General features: G+C 41.7%; 1 protein-coding gene across 8 annotated transcripts in view; it reads right to left on the bottom strand.

The window, feature by feature from the left end:
- LOC111872804 (phosphatase and actin regulator 2) overlaps window positions 1-24417 on the bottom strand; it is a 371253-nt gene that overhangs the window by 36856 nt on the left and 309980 nt on the right. The gene's annotated exons all lie outside the window — the stretch shown is intronic.

Consider the following 24417-nt stretch of genomic DNA (forward strand, 5'->3'; position numbering starts at 1 on the left):
AATTCCCTTTAGGCCTAGTCTATTCGTATGCTATAGTCGGTGCACCTAACATCGTACCTTGTAACGTCTCCAGAAATGAGTTCGTATTTCATACGCGTTTCGATTAACGAGACGATGTAACGTTACCGACTGAGCTATGCCTTATTATTTGCAGCGGGCGGTATTCTAGAAGAAGTTTACATCGTGTACATGATTATGCAGTATCTTGTTTCAAATACTGTATTATGAGTGTGGTGTGAGCGCAAGCAAATGTACAGTTACTAAGAGTAGGCAAAGCAAATCAGAATAAATTCCAAGATTGAAATGATACGCAATACGAAGTCTTTTATCTGATACTACTGATACCTTTAGCTTACTTTCCTTATTTCGAAAAATTAAAGGAGGATTATGAGATCATCTTGCTGTCTGTCACTGATACTCCAAACGCCTGAAAGCCGAAATGTAGAGCCAGAAGAGAAGACAGTTAATAGGCAACCGCTCGGTAAAGACGGGTACACATGAAACAATAGAGGAACACTTGGACGAGGTGTTTTCTATGCGGTAATATCAACCAAAACAATGCAATCTAGTTATGACATGATGCCATGGTAATCAACGATAAAACACCCCACAAATATATTGTCAAATTAGGTAATGGAGGAGGTCAAGGTCGCACGATGTGACAATAAAGTCCTCTCCTTAAAGTGCTCCTGCAGGCTGCCAACAGGGACGCCAAGGTCTGGGGATAAGCGCCACACTGTACGAAAACTGTTTCCCCCGCGCAGGGCTGATACATCCAAGTCTCGGCGCGTATCCGGGTGACGGTCACTGGAGAAAGCGAACATTTCGATCCGTCCGGGGTTTGCAGATCCAAGGACCAATGCTAGGGGTGGAGAAATTTTCTCTTTTGGCACCATTATAATAGTAGACAGAACAAACGAATACACAATTTGTAACATAAATATTGTTTGCAAGTTAAAAGATTTTAGGGCTTTAGTGGAAGAAAATACTTTCCTGCAAGCAAGAACTGTTACCCTCTCAACGACGAACCTATTTTTTTTTAATTCGCTTAGTGGGGGGTGGAGTCCAACTGGGTCCACTCGGCACGGCGGCCACTGACTGGCCTATTGTAGCCTGCCCCGGGTGATTATGATGGAGAATTTGGTAGAATGAAGATTGGCAGGGGAAACCGAAGTACTCGGAGAAAACTCGCCCCAGAGCCACTTTGTCCACCACAAATCCCACTTGACCAGACCCGGGATCGAACCCAGGCCGCCGCGGTGGGAAGCCAACGACTAACCGCTTGAGCTATGGCGCGGCCAACGACGAACCTAAGTTTTGTTTTCTGTTTGCATGTTAATCAAAATCGCCTCGCGTGTACACATATGCTAATGATATGCTATCGCTCTTTGATACCATGTACCGTATAGATGATATGTAGATTCATTCAGACTTTATCTACAGGACAGCCATTTCATCCTCTCATAACAGAACATTATTAACACGTACTAATTCGCAGGGAGGAAACCGCGGGCTTGACCGAAAACAGATACACAGAAACCTATATATAACAAGGAGTTTTGAAATATACCACCTTCAGGGCCTATATGCTAAAGACGGAGAGAGTATGTTCCTCCAAGCCGATAGTGCCAACATACCAGGCTACACGGCGTCATAACACAAAAGACCACAACATGTAGCCTCGGACAACAGAAGAGGACCCCTGCACAAAAAGAACACCACTTTAAGACAAACTTGAACGGAAACCCTGCTGTAATATGTGGGAAGATTACATTATTAATTAATGGTAAATAAACAATGGAATAATCATAATGTTCCAATAATAATTATTCTCATTTCCGGAGAAGATGACACCGAAAAAATATAACTATGATATGCACATACTGATTCGGAACAACACACCAATCGGCATGCACTAACTTGTTAACGTCATGCTTGCCATCTACCTACGTCACACTACAACAGATCGATCTCCGCGAAGCCCAAGCTCTACACATGCAGCCAAAATGCCACAGCTGCTCCTTGCTACTTGCAATGCATGCACAAACGGACTCCTTACCGCGGGAAAGTTCAAACAGTTACAGTTTTATTGCAGGTTCACTTCCTTCAACAGCTTTATTCACAGGCTGAGTGCTTTAAACGGGTAATGCCATTAACTAAAGCTTACTTACATACTCATGGAGCTGAGCTCTTCTTGAGGAGAACCCAAATCTGCAGCTATTCAACAATTTCCCAGCAGTTTTTATGGAAACCGAAGGTTCATTACCGTGTTCAAAAGAGCCCTCCACCGGTCCCTATCCTGAGCCAGATCAATCCAATCCATACCAGCTCATCCTATCTCTGTAAGAACCATTCTAATATTGTCCACCAACCGACGCCTTGGTCTTCCCTGTGGTCTCTTTCCTTCTGGCTTTCCCACCAATATCCTATACGCATTCCTTGTCTCCCCCATTCGTGCTACATGACCTGCCCACCTCATCCTCCTTGACTTGATCATTCTAATTATACTTGGAGAAGAGTATAAGTTATGAAGCTCCTCATTATGCACTTTTCTCCAACCTCCTGTCACGTCATCTCTCTTCGGTCCAAATATTCTCAACACCCTGTACTCAAACACCCACAGTCTATGTTCCTCTCTTAATGTCAGAGACCAAGTTTCACACCCATACAGAACCACAGGCAAAATTATACTTTTGTATATTCTAATTTTTATGTTTTTGGACAACAGACGAGAAGACAAAAGGTCCTTGACTGAATGGTAGCAAGCATTACCCGAGTTCAATCGCCTCTTAATTTCCTCCTGAATCAGGTTTCGATCTGTTATCGTTGTTCCCAAATATCTGAACTGTGCCACATTTTCAAAACATTTGTTTCCTGTCTTTATGTCATGATTTTGCCCTGCATTTTGGTGACGACACAGCAACATATAGTTAGTTTTCCTGTGTCTACTTCTAGACCGACCTCTTTTCTTGCGTCAATTAAAGTTTGTGTGTTTTTCTTTATGGTATCTACATTATCACCCAGTAGATTCACGTCATCGGAACAGGTCAACAGCTGATGTGTCCCGTTTAATTTCAGTCCCACCTGGTTTCCCTGGACCTTCCTAATTGCATATTCTAAGGCAAAGTTGAAAATCAGTGGCGATAAAGCATCTCCTTGTTTTAGACCATTCTGGATAGGAAATTTATCAGACAACATAAACTAAAGCTACCAAGCAAAATCTGTAACTGATATTTTTTTTTTCAATGGCTCTTCCAGTCCATTCAGGGTCATGGCCTTTTATTCAGTTCCGTAATCATTTTTCACAGATGGTAGGACTCCTTGGACGAGTGATTAGCTCCTCGCAAGGCCGCTACCTAAACACAGACAACACAAACACAGAATAAACGCACACAGGCATCCATGTCATGAGTTGGATTCGAACCCACGATCCCAGCCACCGAGCGAGCGTAAACAGTTCATGACAACATCGGGCATATATATTTTTATTTATATGTATATATTCTATTCTTTTTCTTTTAGTTTCGTGGCGTGGGCTGAGACTGAGTACACTTGGTACGTCAGCCACTAATTGATCTATTGTACCAGCCCCAGATGAGTGTGGAGCAGTCGGTGGAATGAGAATTGGCAAGGGGAACCGAAGTACTCGGAGAAAACCTGCCCAGTGCTACTTTGTCCACTACAAATCCCATATGATCTGATCCGGGCTCGAAACTGGGCCGCCGCGGTGGGAAGCCAGCGACTAACTGCCTGAGCTATGGCACAGCCCATATATTGTAAACTCCATAATTTCTTGTACACATTCATCATCAGACAATTCTGTTTGTGACTTCTGTCAATAACTGCTCATCTTATATATAAAGAAAGAAGTTTTTAAAAGGATCCCAGCCTTCCGCTATCTTAACACAAACATTTCAAAAAGAATATTTACAACCGCTTGAGAGCATACTGCTATTTTAAGGGGAAATATGACCAGCGTAGTTCTACTTGGGTATATCAGTACCTGAGATAAAATCAAATTAAAATCGGTCAAGCTGGTTTTGAGAAAACTTACATTTTGCGTGACAGCCGCTAGAAGGCATACCGTTATTATCCTGCACACCTATACAATTACATTTAAAGCAATGATCCCTATAAGGTCCTGAAATTTAATGAAAATCCTTAAAGCCGTTTTATAGAACATCTAAATTTCGTGTTTTTTAAGGACAGTTTTAAGTGCCCCTATTTCTGAAGCTGGAATGATCATATTTACGGGATGGCGACTTGCAATGCACATATATACATATCGACTGACAGATTCAGTCCGCATACTTTCTCATACACGTATTTCGGCCGCTAGAGGAGCTCCTGAATATATCACCTATGCATATTTATTTCAGGATAGTATCGCCATAATTTACTGAAATTTGATTATAAAATCGCGAGTCGTTTTCGAGAAAATCGGGAATTTTGTGTTTGGGTGGATCTTGTCGATGGGCCCTTATTTTTGGAGCTAGAATAAATCTCGAACATGAACAAAATTCGTCCAACCGTTCAGGCACAAACCAAGCGCACATTCACATACATACGTGATTCAAAAAACGAAATTTTCATATTAGGGAGGCTCTAAATGCCTAAATCCGTCGAAGTTCTGTGATCGACTTTTTTGAAGACCGCAATACTACCTCGTCTAACTACGTAAACGGGAAAGCAAAAACACGAAGTTTACACGCAATGACAAGGAAAATGAGCAAATAATTAAAGTAAATTCTTATAAATGTTTTCGTACCAACATCACAGTGAAATTCGTTCCATATTTCTAAAGTAAACGAAGATTTTTTCTTTACTCGAAGTAGTTCTTTGAAGCATTTAATGATTTTGCAATGCATACATGGCTAATTATATGCTGCGGTTTTGACTGTGATGTTTTCTTTATTAGATTAAACCAACTGTTATACGGAGCGAAACGAAAATAAATTAAGCATTCAATCAATGTTCCGGGACTTCTTAAAACACTGGTTAAACGGAATACGTTAGTCATCCATTTGAAAGTTCAAAAGTTGCGAATTAAGAATAAAAAGAAGAAACTAACTCGTTACTCTGGCTTCAGACTTCTTTTGTTTCCAACTCGTGCAACTGCTCTAAGCCTGAAACCGCCCCGAATAGCACGATAAGCAACCTATCCAACAGGTGCTGCCAGCAGAAAATCCGCTTATTGAAATGAAGACATCAATCGCTCTACTTAATTAGTATTCCATGCACATAATCCGACGATCGTAGGGAAAATAAATGAATTAAAACGTTTACTCACCATACTCTATCTTTATAGATGACAAAGAAAGCACGAAAACATTGAACAGAGATCATATTAATTTAAGCCAAAATTACCATTTTCCAAACTTGAGCTAAAAATAAGGAAACAAGCGGTTAAGTTTAGTAGGAGAAGGACGCCTAATATGGGGATGTTTCCTAACGTGGGGACATGCAATATTTTCATGAAGAAGGTGCAGAGACCTCCTGACAAAAACGTGAAACTGACGATAAAAGAGACTGTTCTGTTCTTAACTGGTGTAGTACTCATTTTTGTCATCTGTACCAACAACAAGAAATATTACTCGTATATTTTAGTGTCACAATGTGTGTGTGTGTGTGTAAAATTACTTTATTTTATGTAAGATTTGAGGCTTTCACGGCGGTGACTATGAAGAAAGCAGTCTTCTGGGATTTGGCACCGTATATATGTGGTGTTAACCGACGTTTCGGAGGAACGTCGGTTAAAAGCAGACCAGTCTGCTTTTACCCTTTCTCACGGTCTCTTCGCTTGCGGATTTCTTATGTTTTTCCTTCTATCCTGAAGACGGAGGCGATACGTTCCTCCGAAACGTCGGTTAACACCACATATATATGGTGCCAAATCCCAGAACACTGCTTTCTTCTTTATTTTATTTCGTCACAACATATTAAATACATGATGATGTCTCAATAGGCCGAAACATATTGTAAAAAAGAGACGAACATATGGTGTATCCATATTTCTTGTTGTGGTGACGGAACAAAATAAAGAAATAGCCCTAACAAGCTGAAACATTCTTACTGTGCTGCAAAATATGTTGCTGCACTGATTTTAACAGAAGATTTCTAAACAAAGTTGAGTATTATTTATATGTGTCCTTTAATGTTGTCGTTATGAGCACGAGTGATGCTTTCAAAAGATTTTTTAGTTCTCTTTGTGAGAAATACGTATTATAGAGGTTAGGGCCTCTGCAACCAAGCCTCTTACGGTGCCTATTTGGGAGAGATCGGGGTATGCTGATTTGGGGACCGAAAACCTGCGCAATCGTCACCCTCATCAGAATCTCAAGAAGAGGAAATTGATCTCGACGATTCTAACAAGGACATCGACTAGGGCGAGGTAACTGATGACGACGCAGACGCAGAAAGCTTGCATTGTGAGGGGTTATTCTCCGGTAACCAAGAAGGTCAAGGACGGATACGGTGTATCATCTGCACATACAGATGGTGCTCACTCCAGAACTGAACAGTCTGTATGACAACAGAAGTAAACTCAAACATAGGCAACAAATACTAATTTCTCGTAAATAATTAAACCATTCCAAATAGGAACCTATGTGTGCCTAACGCGGGAAAGGCAGTGTTTTCCAGGTTTACTATATTTTACATGTGTGGCTGTTAATTATGCTGATCAGTGGCCGCGATGTCTAAAGACTGGGCCGCTCGAACACTGGGGCAGTGGGTTCGAATCCCATTTGAGGCATGACTGCGTTTATTCTGTGTTCATGCTGCACTGAGTGCAGGTAGCGGCCTTGCGACGGGCTGATCCCCAGCTCAAGCAGTCCTACCGACTGCGTGAAAGATCAAGAAACTAAAAAAAAAAAAACGGCCAAGATCCAACAAAGGCTCTACAGCGATAGACAGCCTGTTAATAAACTAACTCCGTGGCCTGTAGTCTGCGAGAAAACTATACCGATCGAGCGACCGCCGCTTGTCGCCGAAGTTATTGCCAAATTGTTTCTAATTATGTCATGTGATATGCAATAAAATGAAGTAACATTTCCCATTATTTCACTGATGTACTGTTTGCTTCGCTTTTTCTGTAAGCATTTTAAAGAACTCTCCCAAAATTACGCGCCCTTCCTGTATTTAATTAGTTATTTTATCAAGATGTGAAATTTACGTACATGGAGAAAGGAAGAATACATCAAATGCGATACGAGAACTGAAGGAAACGGAGTACATTACGTGAAGGGAAAAACAATTTTTGGATTTACGGTTTTTACTTGAAAACTGCTTTCAAAATAACAATCACAATAAAAACAGGGGAAACCCTCACAGACACTGAATGGAACTTACGCATAATTGGGGAAAAGTATCGCAAACAGTCGCAAGCGTATACATAGCCCCATCGGCGTCACTTCCGAATTGCTTGCGCGTTTCCTAAGTACCGGTCCAGGAGCACTGCCTTTGAAACGCAAACACAACATCTACGAGTATGACACGATAATGCAGCTGTAGCTGAAAATTTAGTCTTATGGTCCAAGATATCAGCAAACATTAACCACTCACGTCTCACCTATTTCTGCTCAACAGATGTCCGGAAACACAGCAAAGTGGAATACGCTGCGAGTGGAATTCATCAATATCTCGTCGAGTCAAAAATTTCGTAGAAGGCATTACTTCAAGAACATGGTATATTTTACATGAAAACTTTTACCCTAGCCAAAAGTCTCTCCCCTCTCTGAAGGTTAAAGCCGTTTGTTTGGAATGTGCTTGGTAAAGTTGGTGGAAACAAATGAAATAGGCCTACCTCCCGACAGTTTTCTGGCAACTCAGTAATGCGCTTTGAGCTGTTGCATACATCCACTCCTCCTATTGGCCGACAAGGTGGATACCGAGGATAACGGTCTTTCCGATGACAGCGGTTGATCATTTAAAGAAATAATATTTAATATGCGTCCATTAGTATCATATTTGCTGATCACAGTGGCGGCGCGGTCTAAGGCATGAACTGTCTTCGTCCGCTCGAACGCTGGGATCGTGGGTTCATGTCTGCCCGTCTGTGTTTGTGTAGGTAGCGGCCTTGCGACAGGCTGATCCCCGTTCAAGGAGTCCTGCCGACTGTCTCAGGATTAAAAAACTGAATTGAAACAAAGAGTTTCACGGATGCCCTATGCTCCGAAGTGAGAGCAACAGGAAGAGAGAGAGAATCATATTACAACTGTAAACGGTAAAGATGCCCCTGCAACTGTGCATCACAGAGTGCAAACAACGTGAAGATCTGTTCCAGACTTCTGCGCTAAATAAAGATGAGCAAAGTGTAACACTCTCCGTGAATCCCCTTCCTGGAACGTAAAGGTTTCTGCGAGACTCAACGAGACGTTCTGGACGCAGAGAAGAAAGTGCTTGTTTTGCCAGAGAATCGGATACCGTACGTCCAGACCGCACATTCATAAAGGTAAAGTTGTCACTGTGCTCAACTAATTAAGCACTACGCCATGATGGCGTATGGGGGAGTGGATGTATAGATCCACATTTTCTTGGCCTCGGCACTAGTTGTAGGTGACTGGTCAGCTTCATTTCCCGGCCGCTTTACCCCCTGGGAAAGAACCCCCGGTAGCCTTTCGATAGGAGGCTGGGTGGTCCTCAGAGCCGGCCTGGACGCTGTGGAAAAAAATTCTTGCCCCTACCGGGACTCAAACTCCGACCCCTCGGTCGCCCAGAATGCAGCCAATCGCTACACTGGCTACGCTAACCCGGCTCATAACCGCTACGCCAAACAATATTATATTTTGCGAAATAACATGTCAAATTTTGGAAAGTGCGCGCTGCGTTACTTTAAGTGTAAAAATAAATATAATAATTTAATTATATAGTAATATAATGCCGTAACCGCAAACCTAACCGCAGAAATATGAGACGTTAAAATTTATAAGATATGAGCGAACAAGTTTTAACAGGAACCATGTTCAGTCACCTAAACTATAGTAAGGAAATTCGTCGCACGACTCCCTACAAAGAACACTAGAACATTGTAATGGCCCAGACCACGCATACGTTATTTAAAAAAATAACATTATTTGTAGCGTAACTCGCATGGAATTTGATCAGCAGTGCTCTGAAATATGCCACAACTGCTTCTGTCCACATATTTCCGAATTCTTCATTCTCAGTCGGCCCTCCGATTCTGCACTATACACCCTACGCAATCGAAGACGAGCTCTTAAATCGACCAAGAACATATCAAGAAATATACAAAGCCTATATAAAGGCATTTAATTAAATCTGCGTGATTATTTCAGTTGGATTTTATGTTTTATTTAACTATTACGCGTACAGTGTTCACATAGCGCGTTACTGTACCTTATTCTCAGCTCGATGAATGTACTCTCTCTCTCTCTCTATAGCTCTAGAGCCCTTCGGACTTTGACTGCTTTTTCAGTTTCCTGATCTTTTACACAGTCGGTAGGATTGCTTGGACGGGGGATCAGCCAGTCGCAAGGCCGTTACTTACACACAGAACAACTCAAACACAGAATAAACGCACACACAGACATCCATCCATGTCTTACACCGCGCGGCCACTGTGTTCGGAGAGTAAACACATACATAGTTTAATATAAATAAAAGTAACAATGTAACCAGCTTAAATAAACTGTCTAGACGTTAAAGACATTTTAAATTGGGTAATCGGCATTAGTCTGGGACATGCCTCATTCCATCATTGCCCACTTGCCGCTGGCTGCCAATTGCAATGAATCATAATACACAATCACGACTGTACTGTAACCACTCCACATAGCGTAATGGTCCCCGGTATTTGTGACCTCGTTGTAAGATACCGGCACTTGTGAAAATCTGGGAGCGTGCCAAACCCGAGGGAGGAGATGTTTCAAGCGAAGTGCTGAAGCTGAGTCACGCGAATGACATAAGGAAGATAACCTTGCGACACCAGGGTATTGTACAAGGCTAGTCCGAGCAGCGAAGACGCCACACCACGCCAAAAAAACTTGAGCTTTTTAAACAGGCCGGAGCACGGCTTCACACTCACAACGTTAAACTGCAAACATTCGTCTAAGGAGGCACGTGGACCTCAAATTGCATATTACTCGACCACATGCATAGCAGTTAATTTCGCATTGCCAAGTTAGTAAACAATACACATGATTTTTATCTCATATTTAAGGACAAATTCGCAATGGAATTGTTGACTAACTCATATGGAACTCAGACCGTCTTGAGAAGCAGCCACATGCTCAGCTATTCAAGAATTTCCCAACATTTTATGGAACCTTCTGCCTATATCTTATCTTACTTGACAAGTGCAATTAAGTTCACTTCCTTATGACCAGCTTTTCAGAAGATACCTTTTAATATCATCCTACCATCCGTGTCTCGGTCTCCAGTTCTCCTCTATCCACAGGGTTTCTAACAGACTTCTACTCCTTGACTACTACTTTCGTTCGTGTTACTTGCCCAGCACAATTCAACCTCGGTATCTTACGCCATGAATCTAGAAAGACTCGATATGTAGTTCCCATCACCCGTTCATTTATTCTGTTAAAAAAATATCTTAAATCCTCATTTTGCGCAAGAGAGACGAGCAATCTTTACAACTATCATTATACAAAACAACACTTTGAATTTTAACGTAGTTCCTTCTATGAACAGACAAAACATATGAAGTGAATGACTGCACGTATTTCTTCAGTTGATTCCGTTAAGGACTTCACGAACACAGTACATTATTTTCATGGTTACACTATCACACCAGTGATGCATGTACGTAATAGGTCGAAATTAAGTTTTGTACTAGCGATCACGCAGAGCACTCGGTAGCGTAGTTGGTTGACGCATTATTCTACAAGCCGGAAAGTCGCGGGTTCAAGTCCCGATGAGGTCATCGGATTATTTTCAATTGGTCTAATCCTTCCAGCAGCACTATGGCCCTCGATCGACTCAGCCTCTAACAGAAATGAGTACCAGGAATATTCTTGGGGGTAAAGGGCGGCCGGCGCGTAAGGTTGACAACCTTAGCGTCATCTCTGAGCCGATTGTCTAAAATATGTGGCAGCCTCGACCTCTCACAACCCAATGGACCTCCACGGTCTGTTACAGGGATTGCCTTATCTTTAACGTTTTACTAGCGATCACGCAGTTGCGCTAGCGCCTAAACGTTAACTTCACAACAGCAACAACGCAGTGCCCTCTAACCAAACATCTTTAAGGCTAGGAGAACAGTACTTCACCCGAATCTAACATTATGGAGAAGACGCAAGAGAGCACGTAAGACAAAATCAAGTATTTCCCTGGCGAACTTGCTGGTATTAAAACCTACAAATTGAAAACGGCTGGCAGAAAAGCCATTCGATCACGAGACACTTCAATCAAATCAGAACTACGGAAACCTGCATTTCTTTTCTTACTCCACCTTCTTCTCTCCGCTACTGACTTCTAAAAGATTTCTCAGCCCAAATTTTGTATGTCCTTCTTGTTACCTTCCTCTGAGATCTGCGACCGGTCCGTACATACTAATTTCGAGGTAGCTTTCTTGGTTGATTCCGCTCTTTCTTACTGCATATCTCTCAGATCCGAATACTTTTTTTTTAGTTTAGTTTTTCAAGTTTCATCCTCAAAGTAGGCTTGAAAGAGCTCGGCATGCAATGAATTGTTTTATCAACACACTGTATGAAAATATCTGTCCTACTAAGTGTATACTTGCCGGTCACAGTAGCCGAGCGGTCTAAGGCATGCAATGTCTTCGCTCGCTCGGAAGCCGGGATCGTGGGTTCCAATCCCACTCAGGGCATGGATTTTTGTGTGCGTTTTTTTGTGTTTGTCTACAGGTAGAGGCCTTGCGACGAGCTGATCACTCGCCCAAGGAGTCCTACCGAATGTGTAAGAACTAGAAAAACCGAAGTGAACGGAGAAGTTTATGGAGGTAGGCCTAGGTCCACTGGGGCTGTAGTGCCAAGGGAAAAAAAGTGTATACTTATATAACACTATTTACTTCACTTGATTTTTCTATATCGTATGAGAATTCCTGAAATGAAACTAATATACTTACTTTTTTTTTTAAACAATGCTACTCACCCATGTCCCCTTCGCCCCCGCAAACACAAACACAGTAAGAATGCCAGCATTAATTTATAAATCATTAAAAGCACAAGTACGTTATGTATAGCATAAATACACAGATTTCGTCACACTGAAAGCTGTCAGGCATGGCCGTGGGTTTTAGTACACAAAAGAAGAATGACTCATACAAAACTGAAGGTATGATTGATCTTAAAAAAGAAAAAACATGACTACTGCATGAAATCTTTCAGCGCACACTATATTTAAGGATAGTATATTAAGTGGCACTAACGTCGCTGAAGTCGTACCCACCTCAGAATTTCGCAATTGAAAAAAAACTGGAAGGATAAAGGCTCCAATGTAATGTTGTTTTAACAAAATCTGAACAAAGGCTGAAATATTTATGTGGACATACGCCCACATGAACGTGCTTTTCCTTTCAACTAAAAGTAACCTAATAACCATTCAGATTGCATTGTAGACAGAAACAATGAAAGGCAGATGAGGAAATCAGCTTGCACTTCATAATGGTAAGAGCCACTTTCGAAACGTGGCACTGAAGGCTAGCCTTCTTGGGATTAATACAGGCAGATCGAGAAGTCACGCACATCACACTAAGCAATTATATTTTGCTGGATTAATGCACAAACTACAAGACATACAGCAATTACTTTTAATGTTTATAACCTGAGATCTTAGAAATGCAAAATCAAATCATGTCTTTACAACATATGTAGTACTTAATACCAAACAGATAAAATGTAATGGGCAAAGAAGCGAGAAATGTCTGACGAGATACAGAAAGATCAAGGACATGCGGCTTGGAACTAAGGGCGGTGTATTAGATAAGGGCTGAAACGAGATATACTGATTAGTTCCTGTCCTTGAAATGGAACAGGAGAAGTGAAACCCCTGTGCGAACTTGTGCGAACCATCTCATGATTCATTTCACTCGGGATAGCCTATTGCGCCTTGCACATAACGGTGAAACTACACGCCACACGAAGCGACAGAAGAAGTTGCCATCCTAGAAAGGCGAGACTGATATGGTTTGTTCGCAGTTTTGTAGGGAACAGACGTAGTACTGCGAAACATGCCATACTGAATATCCAGAAGATGAGAAATGTCCAGGAAAGGTATTTTAAAGGCTGCTATACTGACATTAAATTTCCTGAACAACGAAATAAAGCAATGAAGGGCAGCACTTAAAAAAGGCATACAAAGACTGCACAACCGACTCAGTTGCACTAGTTACACAAGAATTGTAATACTGTGACATGCAGACACACTGCTAGGGAACGCCTCGGCAAACAAACCTGCAAAAAATAACCAACAATAGAGTAGACCAATTTCTAGGCAAAGACCGAAATATGTGCACGCAACAATAGAACCAGTATTGCAAGAGGTCTTTTCTATGTGATTCGCATATATCCATTGCTAGACAACGGATGTTTTCTGTGAAATGGTCCGGCCCGAGTCTGTATAATGAGAAGCCAACAATATCAGTTCACTTCAGTCCAGTTGTAGTTCGCGACAGTTCGTTGCCAGTTGAAAGTCAGCCTATGAAGAGAAGACTTAGCATGTGAAAAGAAGACTATATGTGTGCTGCATACAGTGAGACTGTAATAAATCCGTTGCCAGGATACTGTCACGTGTAAGGGGGTACGCGTGACGAAAATAACGGTTTCTAGTTCGAATGATTGGATTCACTGGCACTTCCTACAAACCAGATGTAAGTGTACCATTCACCTACCAACCTCGTGGAAGTGCATACGAGGTTCGCTCACAGACCCTTCAGCAACGTAAATATCGCTTAAACTATCCAATGTTGTTCCCTTTCATAGTTCCTCAATGGTTATGGGAAAGAAGCCAACACAGCTCAAGGAGAAGAAAATAGACATCGACTTGACAGAGTATACGTGACACTGTTACACAAATATTCTGTGATCTTAAATTGCACTTAACAACAAGGATGAAACATAAAAAGCACTGTTCTAAGAGGGCTGTTGTGTCAAAACTGTCGCCCTTACTTCTGCAAAATATTCATTTCATAACATTTAGCCACCTATATGACATCAAATGCATGAATGCATGGAGATGACGAAGCTACTTCAAACTGACTTCTAAGTGACATGAGTTGGAGTTTGACTCGAGTCCAGACGCCTGCAAAGATAGTTTAAAGCACTTTCCTCCAGAGGCAACAGACGAATCGGCGTAATGCAAAAACACTATAAGAGTTAAATGTACGGATTTTTTTTCCTTGGCACTACAGCCCCAGCGGGCCTAGGCCTACCTCCATGAAGTCCGTTCACCTCGGTTTTTCTAGATCTTACACATGCGGTAGGACTCCTTGGGCGGGTGATCAGCTCGTCGCAAGGCATCTACCTGTATACAAACACAGAAAAACGCACACACACAAACTAAACATCCATGCCCTAGTGGGATTTGAACCCACGATCCCGGTTTCCAAGCGAGTGAAGAGAGTACATGCCTTATACCGCTCGGCTACCGTGACCGGCTGTAAGGATTTATACTACATCTAATTTCTCGAAAATTTATAGTACGGATTTATACCACATCTAATTTTCTTTGGAAGGAAAGTCATAGACGTATACAAATTAATTACTTACAAACATCTGCAGTATTTAGTTGAACACAAAGGAAACAAAACGAAAACTCCGTGGCCTGCCTAGCGAGCGACCGTCGTTTCTCGGCGTTCAGTCGAACATACAGAGATTTATACTCATCAGGATCTCTTTAAGTCGCATAATTAAGTCCATTTTCTCAAGTGTCATGGGTTCGAGTTGAAAGGCTTCAGAAGGAGAAACTTTATGGAACTGATCGATTCATTCAAAACATATTTTCTTGAGATTAGAACTGCTCCAAACGCTGGGACTTTAAAAGCTTGCTTTAAGAAACATATATTTTATTTTTAATTCTGAAAACGCACTGTCTAAAGTTCGATTGCACAACTTAACGATAACCAACATGAGCCGCCTTTTATTGGAGCAATCTCATTTGTGAAAAGGACCTTAACCAAGTGTATCAAATAGCGAATGAATGTCATACTGACAGCGTTTATAACATGCAGTCATTAACTAAAAATCCGAATTCTTATTACTGTCAATAAGAGCCTATGTGAAGAAAAAAACATAGCACAAAATCTTTACTTCTTACTAACATTCCTATTTTAAAATTTAAATGCGTCAACTTGTCAATATGTTAACAGTGGCTGGTGACGGAGTTTATGCTTTCCGACGTCTGGCACTACTGCCGGTGAAAGTGAAAGCCCAAGCACTGTGCTGCGGGAACAAGCTGTGGGCTAGGCTAGCTATGCCATAGGGGAACGCTCAGCGGCGCAGGTACTATGGAGGTGAGGTCACGCTTTGCCGAAACCAGGCTCCGAACCTCAGCCTTCAGGCAGCCCAAGCTGTAGTTCATTCCTTACTTCTGCTTCATACTGAGTTTTAATGGGACACGCGGTAGCACAGTTCGTCGAGGCATTATGCTACAAGCCAGAAGGTCTCGGGTTCGATTCTCGATTAGGTCACTGGATTTGTCAATTGATCTAATCCTCCCAGCCGCATCAAGCTTCTGGGGTCGACTCAGCCCCTAACAGAAACGAGTACCAGGGATATTCCTGGGGGTAATGGGCGACCGGCGCGTAAGGCTGACCTCACCGCCATCTGCGGCGTCTCACAAAACCCTATGAGCCTCCACGGCCAGTTACAGGGATAGCTTTACCTTTTCTAAACTCTACTGAGTTTTGAATTCCAATGTTCACATTCATTTCTAATCTCTTACTGCCATTACATCATGCAAGCCCTCTAATAATGTTCATTAAAACTTCTGCCTTATCAAGAAGCGGTGACTCGCATAAAATAAGTAGAAACTATTCTTGCAATTTACATTAACGACAGCGGACCTGTGGGTGTGCTCAGGCTTGGCGTCTGGTTGAAACAAGAGGGTGTGGGGTATGAATGAGCGAAATATAATACTGTACGGGACCCTACTGTCTCAGCTACCCCCAGGCTCCGAGAAATGCCGCTACACTAATATTATATTCAGATTTGCTGTTAGAACTTCAAAGAGAATCTCGTTACAGTTCTGGGAAGTTAATTACATCATAATGAACTGGGTAACGTTATGGTAACTGTTCTTTTTCAGAAAAATTATACACTGGACAGTTTATGTAACGGCCAATTTTCAAACACAGAGGTTACGAAATGTCCAATGATGTGATATATATATGGAGAAGGGGTAATGATTTGTTTGCAGTCGTGGCCTGTTTGAAGGCACTATTCAGTATTCGACTGGATACCCAGGCGGAAACCACGAACGCATACCGACATGGAAGATAGCCGGTCGAGATTCGAGCCGTGTACCTCGCGCACACAAGTATACAGCGTTAGCGATACACCAGTCTGAGAGAGCGATGGATTATGAAATGTAGCATTAGGTTAACACAAAACCCTGTTCTTTCTTTCACAGCAGAAAGAAGTGGCTGGAAACCCAGTGATTTAAATAAAAAATGTAAAAGTTGTCCGTGTCTTTAACTAATTAAGCGGCCTGCCATGAAAACGCAAATGGAGTGGAGGTATAGCTCCACAATTCTTGACTTCGGCACTAGATCTAGGGAAGTGGTCAGCTTCACGGCCTTGCCGCTTTGCCCCTGGGCACAGAGCCGACGGCACACATTGCATAGGAGGCTACGTGGACCCCAGAACCGGACTGGGTGCTGTGGAAAACATGGAAATGTTGTACTACCGGGAATCGAAGCCGAGATGTGAAGCCCGTAGTATACTGACCATGAGACTTCGGTAGCACGATTAACTTATCTTAATTAAACTTACGCATGCAGGCATATAAATTTATATGAGAGGAAATTTGGTTTAATTATTATCGAAAATAAGAGGTTTCGTTATTCTCCGCGTTTATTCGGAATACCAATGCTGACCATTCGATAATCTTCGGGAGTGTTCGGGTTACCACTCCAGCGCGTTTGAACATTTTTTTTTCAATTACCTCAAAACCGTACGACACACAGAAAATATGCTTGGAATGTAAATGTGTCTAATTTCTATCTACAGCGTTTATTCGAAACATTTTTCGCTCCGATAAATAATTAGCTAGTCACGCTCGAGAGAGATGTAGAAACGTATCCAGGTCATCACGTAAACTGTCCGTTTGTCCTTGTTTAGCCACAATGGGTTATATCAACAATAACAGTTCAGCGTTTCTTGAGCTGTTTCATGAGTAACAATTGACGGATGAACGCAGCAAATATAAGAGGAGCTCTTTGGACTTATCAAAATACCCAAAAAGTATTAAATGCCACTGGCATGCATTTCAGGTTCCTAAAGGATGGATTTATGAAGTGTGCTGTTCAGGTGGCATGATATTTCATTACTCATGCATTTGGGTAATATTAAGGTTATTATCTCAACAATTTCATGCTGTAGTGTTGGTATCATTAAGGAGAGGGATTTATGGAGTATGCTGTTGAGACGACCTCAGGTGGGATGATACACATACCAAGTTCCAAGAGGATCGGTTTTGGCATTCAAGTACCGTATTTACGCACGTATAGGCCGCGTGCGTGTATAGGCCGCAGCACAATTTTCAGACAGAAATTATAGAAAAAATAATTTTCTTGGAATATTATTTCAGGAGCATTACACCCTGTATTACTAATTATGAATATAATTTTTTTTTAATGAAGTGTGATTTCGAATATTTCGAATATAAGCCGCACTTCGTTTTTGCTCTTGAATTTTTGCCAAAAAATGTGCGGCCTATACATGCGTCAATACGGTAATATTAAGATCATTACCCGAACAAATGGATAGACTGTACTGTAAGTATTACTGATGGGATGGATTTATGAAGCAAGCCGTTGAGATGGCCTCAAGTGGCATGATATACATATATCAAGATTCATAATGATCGGTTCAGGCATTCAATTTATACGTAAACAATTTCAGAAGCTGCAGTATTAGTAGTACCGATGGGACAGACTAATGAAGTACTCAGTTGATATGGCCACAGGTGGCATGATATACATGCCAAGCTTCATAAACATTGGTTCATGTGTTCGAAAGTTGTGGGGGTGTCACATACAGACACAAAACAAACAAAAAAAGCTCTGTGGTTTTGGTCAGCAAGCCAACTATACCGACCGAGCGACCGCCGCTTGTCAGCGTAGTTAGTGCCAACTTTAACGGATAGAGGGTGTCGCGTGGTCTGCGCAACGAATCCCCACGGCCGATAATTTCGATTTTCTAGACCGGATACATACAGACTAATCTCATAAGGATACTTTTATTTCTTTCTCAAAATAATCTGGAAAAGCGAGGCCAGGTCTACTCCTTTGGAGGTTGCCTGAGTTATAATTTTACGGATCCGTAAACCACGACCACCTACTCCCAATGAAAGTGAAGGCGGCCTCCAAACTGAACTGCTCCAGTCAGAGAGCAGCTTCGCATCAATGCCTCATTACTTCATGATGATCAGTCAGTGAGGCGACCACTTCGTGATGCCACAAACTAAACGAAGCCTCTAAGTAGGCTCTTCGTTTGAAGTCTAGTTCATCAAACCAAGTAATCAAATCTTCTCTTGTAACCTCATACAGTTCCATCATGACTAACGAAGCACAATGGTAAGGTCAAGCTGAAACTGTCCACGAGTCTCAGAACTGCGCTACGAAAGCACATGCGCTGTGCGCAGCACTACTGGAGGTGAGTTGTCACTACAGACCGTCACTGCAACCAAGGGACTGTCTCAGTACACTAAGAAAACTATCCTTGCCGTGTGTCTATTCCACTTAAGGAGAATGCAATGGAAAGAGAATAGGCATTCAGATGCCAGGATTAGCCCCGTCCACTCCACAGGAGTGGAGGATGTGTTCCGGTTACATCTGGCTTCAGCTAGGTACCAATCTTCTGAACACGGTAACGAAATGATATTAATATCTTGAAGTAGCTTCTCAAGAAGGGCCCATTTCCTCGGAGTCAGTCATATTACCCTATCCACACAGTTCTTGGGAAGAATCAAGTGTTTCTAGTGTGACTAATGATGCTGAGGGTATCAGTAAACAATTTACACAATGTACACACCTTTAGGCCGCACAAAAAAAAACTTCGTGGCCTGTAGTCCGCAAGCGAACTATACCGACCGAGCGACCGCCGCTTTTCGGCGAAGTTAGTGCCCACTTCTGCAGATAGAGGGTGTCACGTGGTCAGCACAACGGATCCCCACGGACTTTAATCTCGGTTTTCTAGACCGGAGCCGCTATTTCCTTCAAATTGCTCCTTAAATATCCTCACGAGGCTGAGTGGACCCCGTTCCAGACCCATTACTTCTCAGAAAATCTGGTAGCGCTGGGAATTGAACCAGGGACCTGTGGATCTGTAGCCAGGAACTGTGACCACTAGACCACAGAGACGGTCTTCAAAACATCTATCGTAATATCCACGACTTTATAAAATCTGATACAAAACCTCAGCTAACCGCAGTCAGACTATACAAGACGAACTGAACTGTTGGGCCCTCCTCTCGCTGCAGAGGATATGACCAGCATGTGAAGAGTATTAAGACGATTCGGATTTCAGTCTTCATATATTAGAACACGCCATTCGACGTTTTATTTCGTCGAAAAATACGCATATGCTAGTAGCAAAGTCACAATTCCATATTAATTACCGTATGTCTCTGATGTGTAAAGTAACAAGACCAGGAGACACGACTTTCAAGGCCATCAACACCCGATACTGCCTTACCGTTAGGCAATAATTAGAACCGTTAGCAACTTGATGAAGCAGGAGACAAGCATTAAATACAACCACTTCGGTGCCGAACAATCTGCTTATGGTTATCGAATTATTTTATAGAAGAGCTACTATCATTTTCAAGGACTAGTGACATAGATGACAACAAACAGGCTGGTCTCCAGGGGTTTCTCAGATTGGCAAGTATCGCTTTCAGGTAGGGATAAAAATTGAACTCCACACGTTTTGACGGAGCTCTCTGAGCTGCATGACAGTGCTTTCGGGTCATCTACTGATCTTAATTAAGTCCATACTCACCGTGACGACAGGAACAGTAAATGCCGTCGTTATCACACAAAGTTGTCATGATAAAGAGTCCAAACATTTGCATTTCATAGTCTAAGCCTAACATACGAAACAATTAAACCGATCGACAACTTGTGCTTAATTTCAGTTCTATCAAGAAGAAGAGTCCATGAAATCATTGAAAAGAAGCAGAAAGGCACCATCACGGAATGAAACGCCAGATCCAAACCAATATGATGATGGCTTTAAGAAACGAAAAACAATTACTTTCACTATCTTAAAAATCTTGTGTATGTCGAGGCCTTGAGATGGAATGCAAAAGATCACCATCGCTATGATAATCACACCAGCTATTAATTATCTTAAGCGTACGGTCTATTGAACAAACTTAATGACATTCTTGTGACAAAAACGCTCAAACCACCTTGACTACAACTTCTACACTGTAATACTACATTTAATCTTATGTTAAACAGTCTTCGTGTATTCAATGATTTTCAACAAAATGACACGACATAAGAAAGGATCATGCGCCTAATAAAATATTCGGAAGAATTGTTCCGTACATTTAAACGAATAATGTTTCTCTATGTAAGATTTGAGGTTTTCACGGCGGTGACTATGAAGAAAGCAGTCTTCTGGGATGTGGCACCGTGTAGATGTGGTGTTAACCGACGTTTCGGAGGAACGTATCGCCTCCATCTTCAGGGTAGAAGGAAAAATAAGAAATCCGCAAGCGAAAAGACCTTGAGAACCAGTGGAGGCGATACGTTCCTCCGAAAAGTCGGTTAACACCACATCTACGCGGTGCCACATCCCAGAAGCCTGCTTTCTTCAATGTTTCTCCAGATTCTACTTTCACAGTGTCAGGAGTGTGATTATAATGATATACTCGTCTTTCAACGTTTAGTTCCAGGGTCTGTTCCATCAATACTAACTCAACAGTTCTTATTCATTTCTGGATCGTGTAGTCCAGTGTCTTGTAACTCCGCGGGTTATAACGCAAAACGTTATGTATCTTAGTCCTTTTGCGCGTTCCTCTTCCGTGCACTGTTACTTATATTGTCTGTATGCCTATTTAAATCCAGCAAATGTTAAAGGAATAAAGTTATATGTGTCTGTGTGTGTGACCGCCCATAAACACGGGAAAAGAAAGTTCGTTCTACTTCACGTGTCAAAGAACAGTTCAGAAACGATTCTAAGAAATCTCTTACATAATACACAGTTTATTTACAACCAATTCACGCAAATTTCTTCACATCTGCAACTCATAGAAAGCGTTCGGAATTGGTCTGCATTAACAGTGAAATGGCAATTTTTTTTTAACAGACCTAAAATCCGACATAACAATGAAGCGTAAACAGAAACAGTTTGCGTCCGAATAATTTGTTCGTCAATCACGCGTTCTGACTTTGGCTACCATTCTGAACGAGCCCCTCCACTATTATACTCGCTCAGGTCTATCGTCCTGAAATAATGGCTGCATTTCGCCGAATCCTTAATGCCTTCAGTGACAACACTCATACTTGTATACTAGACGAAGCATAAAACGACACCAACTTCAGTTTCATCTGTCCCTGATACAAAAGAAAATTACGACAGTAATTTTCGGTGATACACAAACATCCAATCAACCAACCATCCTTGCATACGATCTCCACTAGGTACACTCACTCAACTTACTAGTCTATAATGCAACCTCGAATCCCTTACGGAACCAATACAAGAGTATATATTGTAGGGCAGTGACGATCGATATGAAATATTACAAAATGCCACAAAAAAGAAACTACTCGTATATGTGTCAGCATCCATCAATTACAGTAGTTCCAGCAGATGGTGGTTAGTAGTATCAGATGGTTTGGAATATTTTTTTTTTTTGGGGGGGGGTTATGAGCAGTCAAAACAAATATCCGAGACGCGTTCACTGGTTAACACCGCTACTTCAAGGCCGTGCCATAGCTCAGATGGTTAGTCGCCGGCTTCCCACCGCGGCGGCCCGAGTTCGAGCAAAGATCAGGTCATGTGGGATTTGTGGTGGGCAAACCGGCACTGGGGCAGCTTTTCTCCGACTGCCAATTCTCATTCCACCGACTATTCTACGTTCATCATCTGTCATCCGGAGCTGGTACAACAGGCCAGTTAGTAGCCGACGTACCAAGTGGACTCAGACTCACCCCGCCCCAAAGAAACGAGAAAGAAAAAAATAATTTCCCTGCTTCGTACTCGGGAGATCTCATGTATAAAACTCGGTCCGAAGACCTTCTATCCTAATTGAGGATTTCAGATCACCAATTATGTTCAACTTGTACAGCGAATGCCTTATCAAAGAAGCTCTGGATGGGCTTGGAGACTTCAAATTAGTAGGGCAAATTATTCAAACTGTGAAATATGCAGATGACCTTGTGTTAATGGCTAAGGAAGAAACTGTGCTACAGGGCATGATTGATAGACTAATTGAAATTGGAAGGTGCTATGGCATGGAAATGAATGTGGAGAAAACAAAAGTAATGAAAATTTCGAGACAACCAACCCCAGTCACAATAAAGATAGACCAAAAACAAGTGGAGAATGTGAAATGTTTTAAATATTTGGGTAGCTTGTTAACAGATGATGGAAGGTGTACTTGTGAAATTAAATCCAGGATTGCCATGGCAAAAGCTGCATTTAGCAAGAAGAAGAATCTTTTTACCAGCAAATTGGACTTAAATTTGAGGAAGAAACTAGTGAAATGCTACATTTGGAGCATAGCTCTGTATGGGGCTGAAACTTGGACACTTAGGGAAGTAGATCAGAAACATCTGGAAAGTTTCGAAATGTGGTGTTGGAGAAGGATGGAGAAGATCAGTTGGACCGATTATGTGAGAAATGAAGAAGTGTTAATTAGAGTCAGTGAGCAGAGGAATATCCTACACGAAATAAGAAAACGGAAGGCTAATTGGATTGGTCATGTTTTACGCAGAAACTGCCTTCTAAAAGAAGTTATCGAAGGAACGATAGAGGGGCGGATAGAAGTAACAAGAAGACGAGGAAGAAGACGCAAGAAGATGCTGGATGACCTTGGGGACAGAAGAGGATACTGTCATTTGAAGGAGAAAGCTCTAGATCGCATTAAATGGAGGAACTGTTTTGGAAGAGACTGTGGGCCTGTCGTCTTGACAGATTACTGATGAATGAATAAATGACTCCGATACAGCACCTTACATCAGACCATGACTACGTCCACGCCCATTCCAATTAATTATTCATCCTATCATTCGATGTCACATAATCAGCGCTACGGTACTAAAAGCGTCGTCAAATAAACTGAGAATAAATAAAATAAGAGACGACTACGAAAGCAAAGCAACAGCAACTTGGAATTCAGCCAATATAACACCTGTCTTCCGCAAACATATCTGGCCAGCTTTCGCCACATTTCTTTGTGTGCAACCACATGACTGTTAAATTTCACAATAAGGTTTGTTTCCTCTACGATCCAGAACGTATTTAATACAATACCACAGTATCATTTTCCTCTCCCTAATGACAACAAATTAGACACGTACATCTATGCTTTGACAGGAACCGGAAAGAATCTGATACGCCAGTTAAAGACACTGGTGAATGTTAATAATGTTCGTGCTCAGTCCCTCAGACAAACCATACTTGAAAATATGTCGCATGATCTTCGCTACATATATATCAGTAGATACTTGGCCGCGAAAATTAATATCTTTACTGTTTAACGTGACTTAAAAGTTCCACGAACCATGCGTTGCAAGTTAGAAAATAATATATGACTCATTTCGTGCCTTCCATCATATTTGAAGGTAACGTTGAAGAATTTAAATCTGTAGTTACACCGGTTTTAACAATAAGTTCTACTTACTAACCGCCCAAAACGTTCCGTCTGCTCGTCAAATTCATTTCTTCAAGCCTAAATGTAAGAATTCAGCAAAATATAGGCCTACAATCCAGATCACTTTTGGTTTGAATATATAAAAAACAACGATATTATACAGAGAAAAGTCAATCAAGCTTTTTGGAGTACGAAACGGAACCATACCCTCACTGCAGTCGGAGAAAACGCTGCTGTATGCTTCTCATGACACATATTTATAAGAAAAGCTGGCCAACCATATCACTACCTGTCATCAAGAACACAGGCAATATGTTCCACAGGGTCAAATGAGAACATGGTACTTGCTGCCACTCCAATGTACTGGATACGGTGTCGCGATCAATTTTATTGGCTTTTATGGAAACTACACCAGGTTCCAAGTAAAGCGAA

The sequence above is a fragment of the Cryptotermes secundus genome, unplaced genomic scaffold (genome assembly GCF_002891405.2).
Source record: "Cryptotermes secundus unplaced genomic scaffold, Csec_1.0 scaffold191, whole genome shotgun sequence".
Taxonomy (NCBI): Eukaryota; Metazoa; Arthropoda; class Insecta; order Blattodea; family Kalotermitidae; genus Cryptotermes; species Cryptotermes secundus.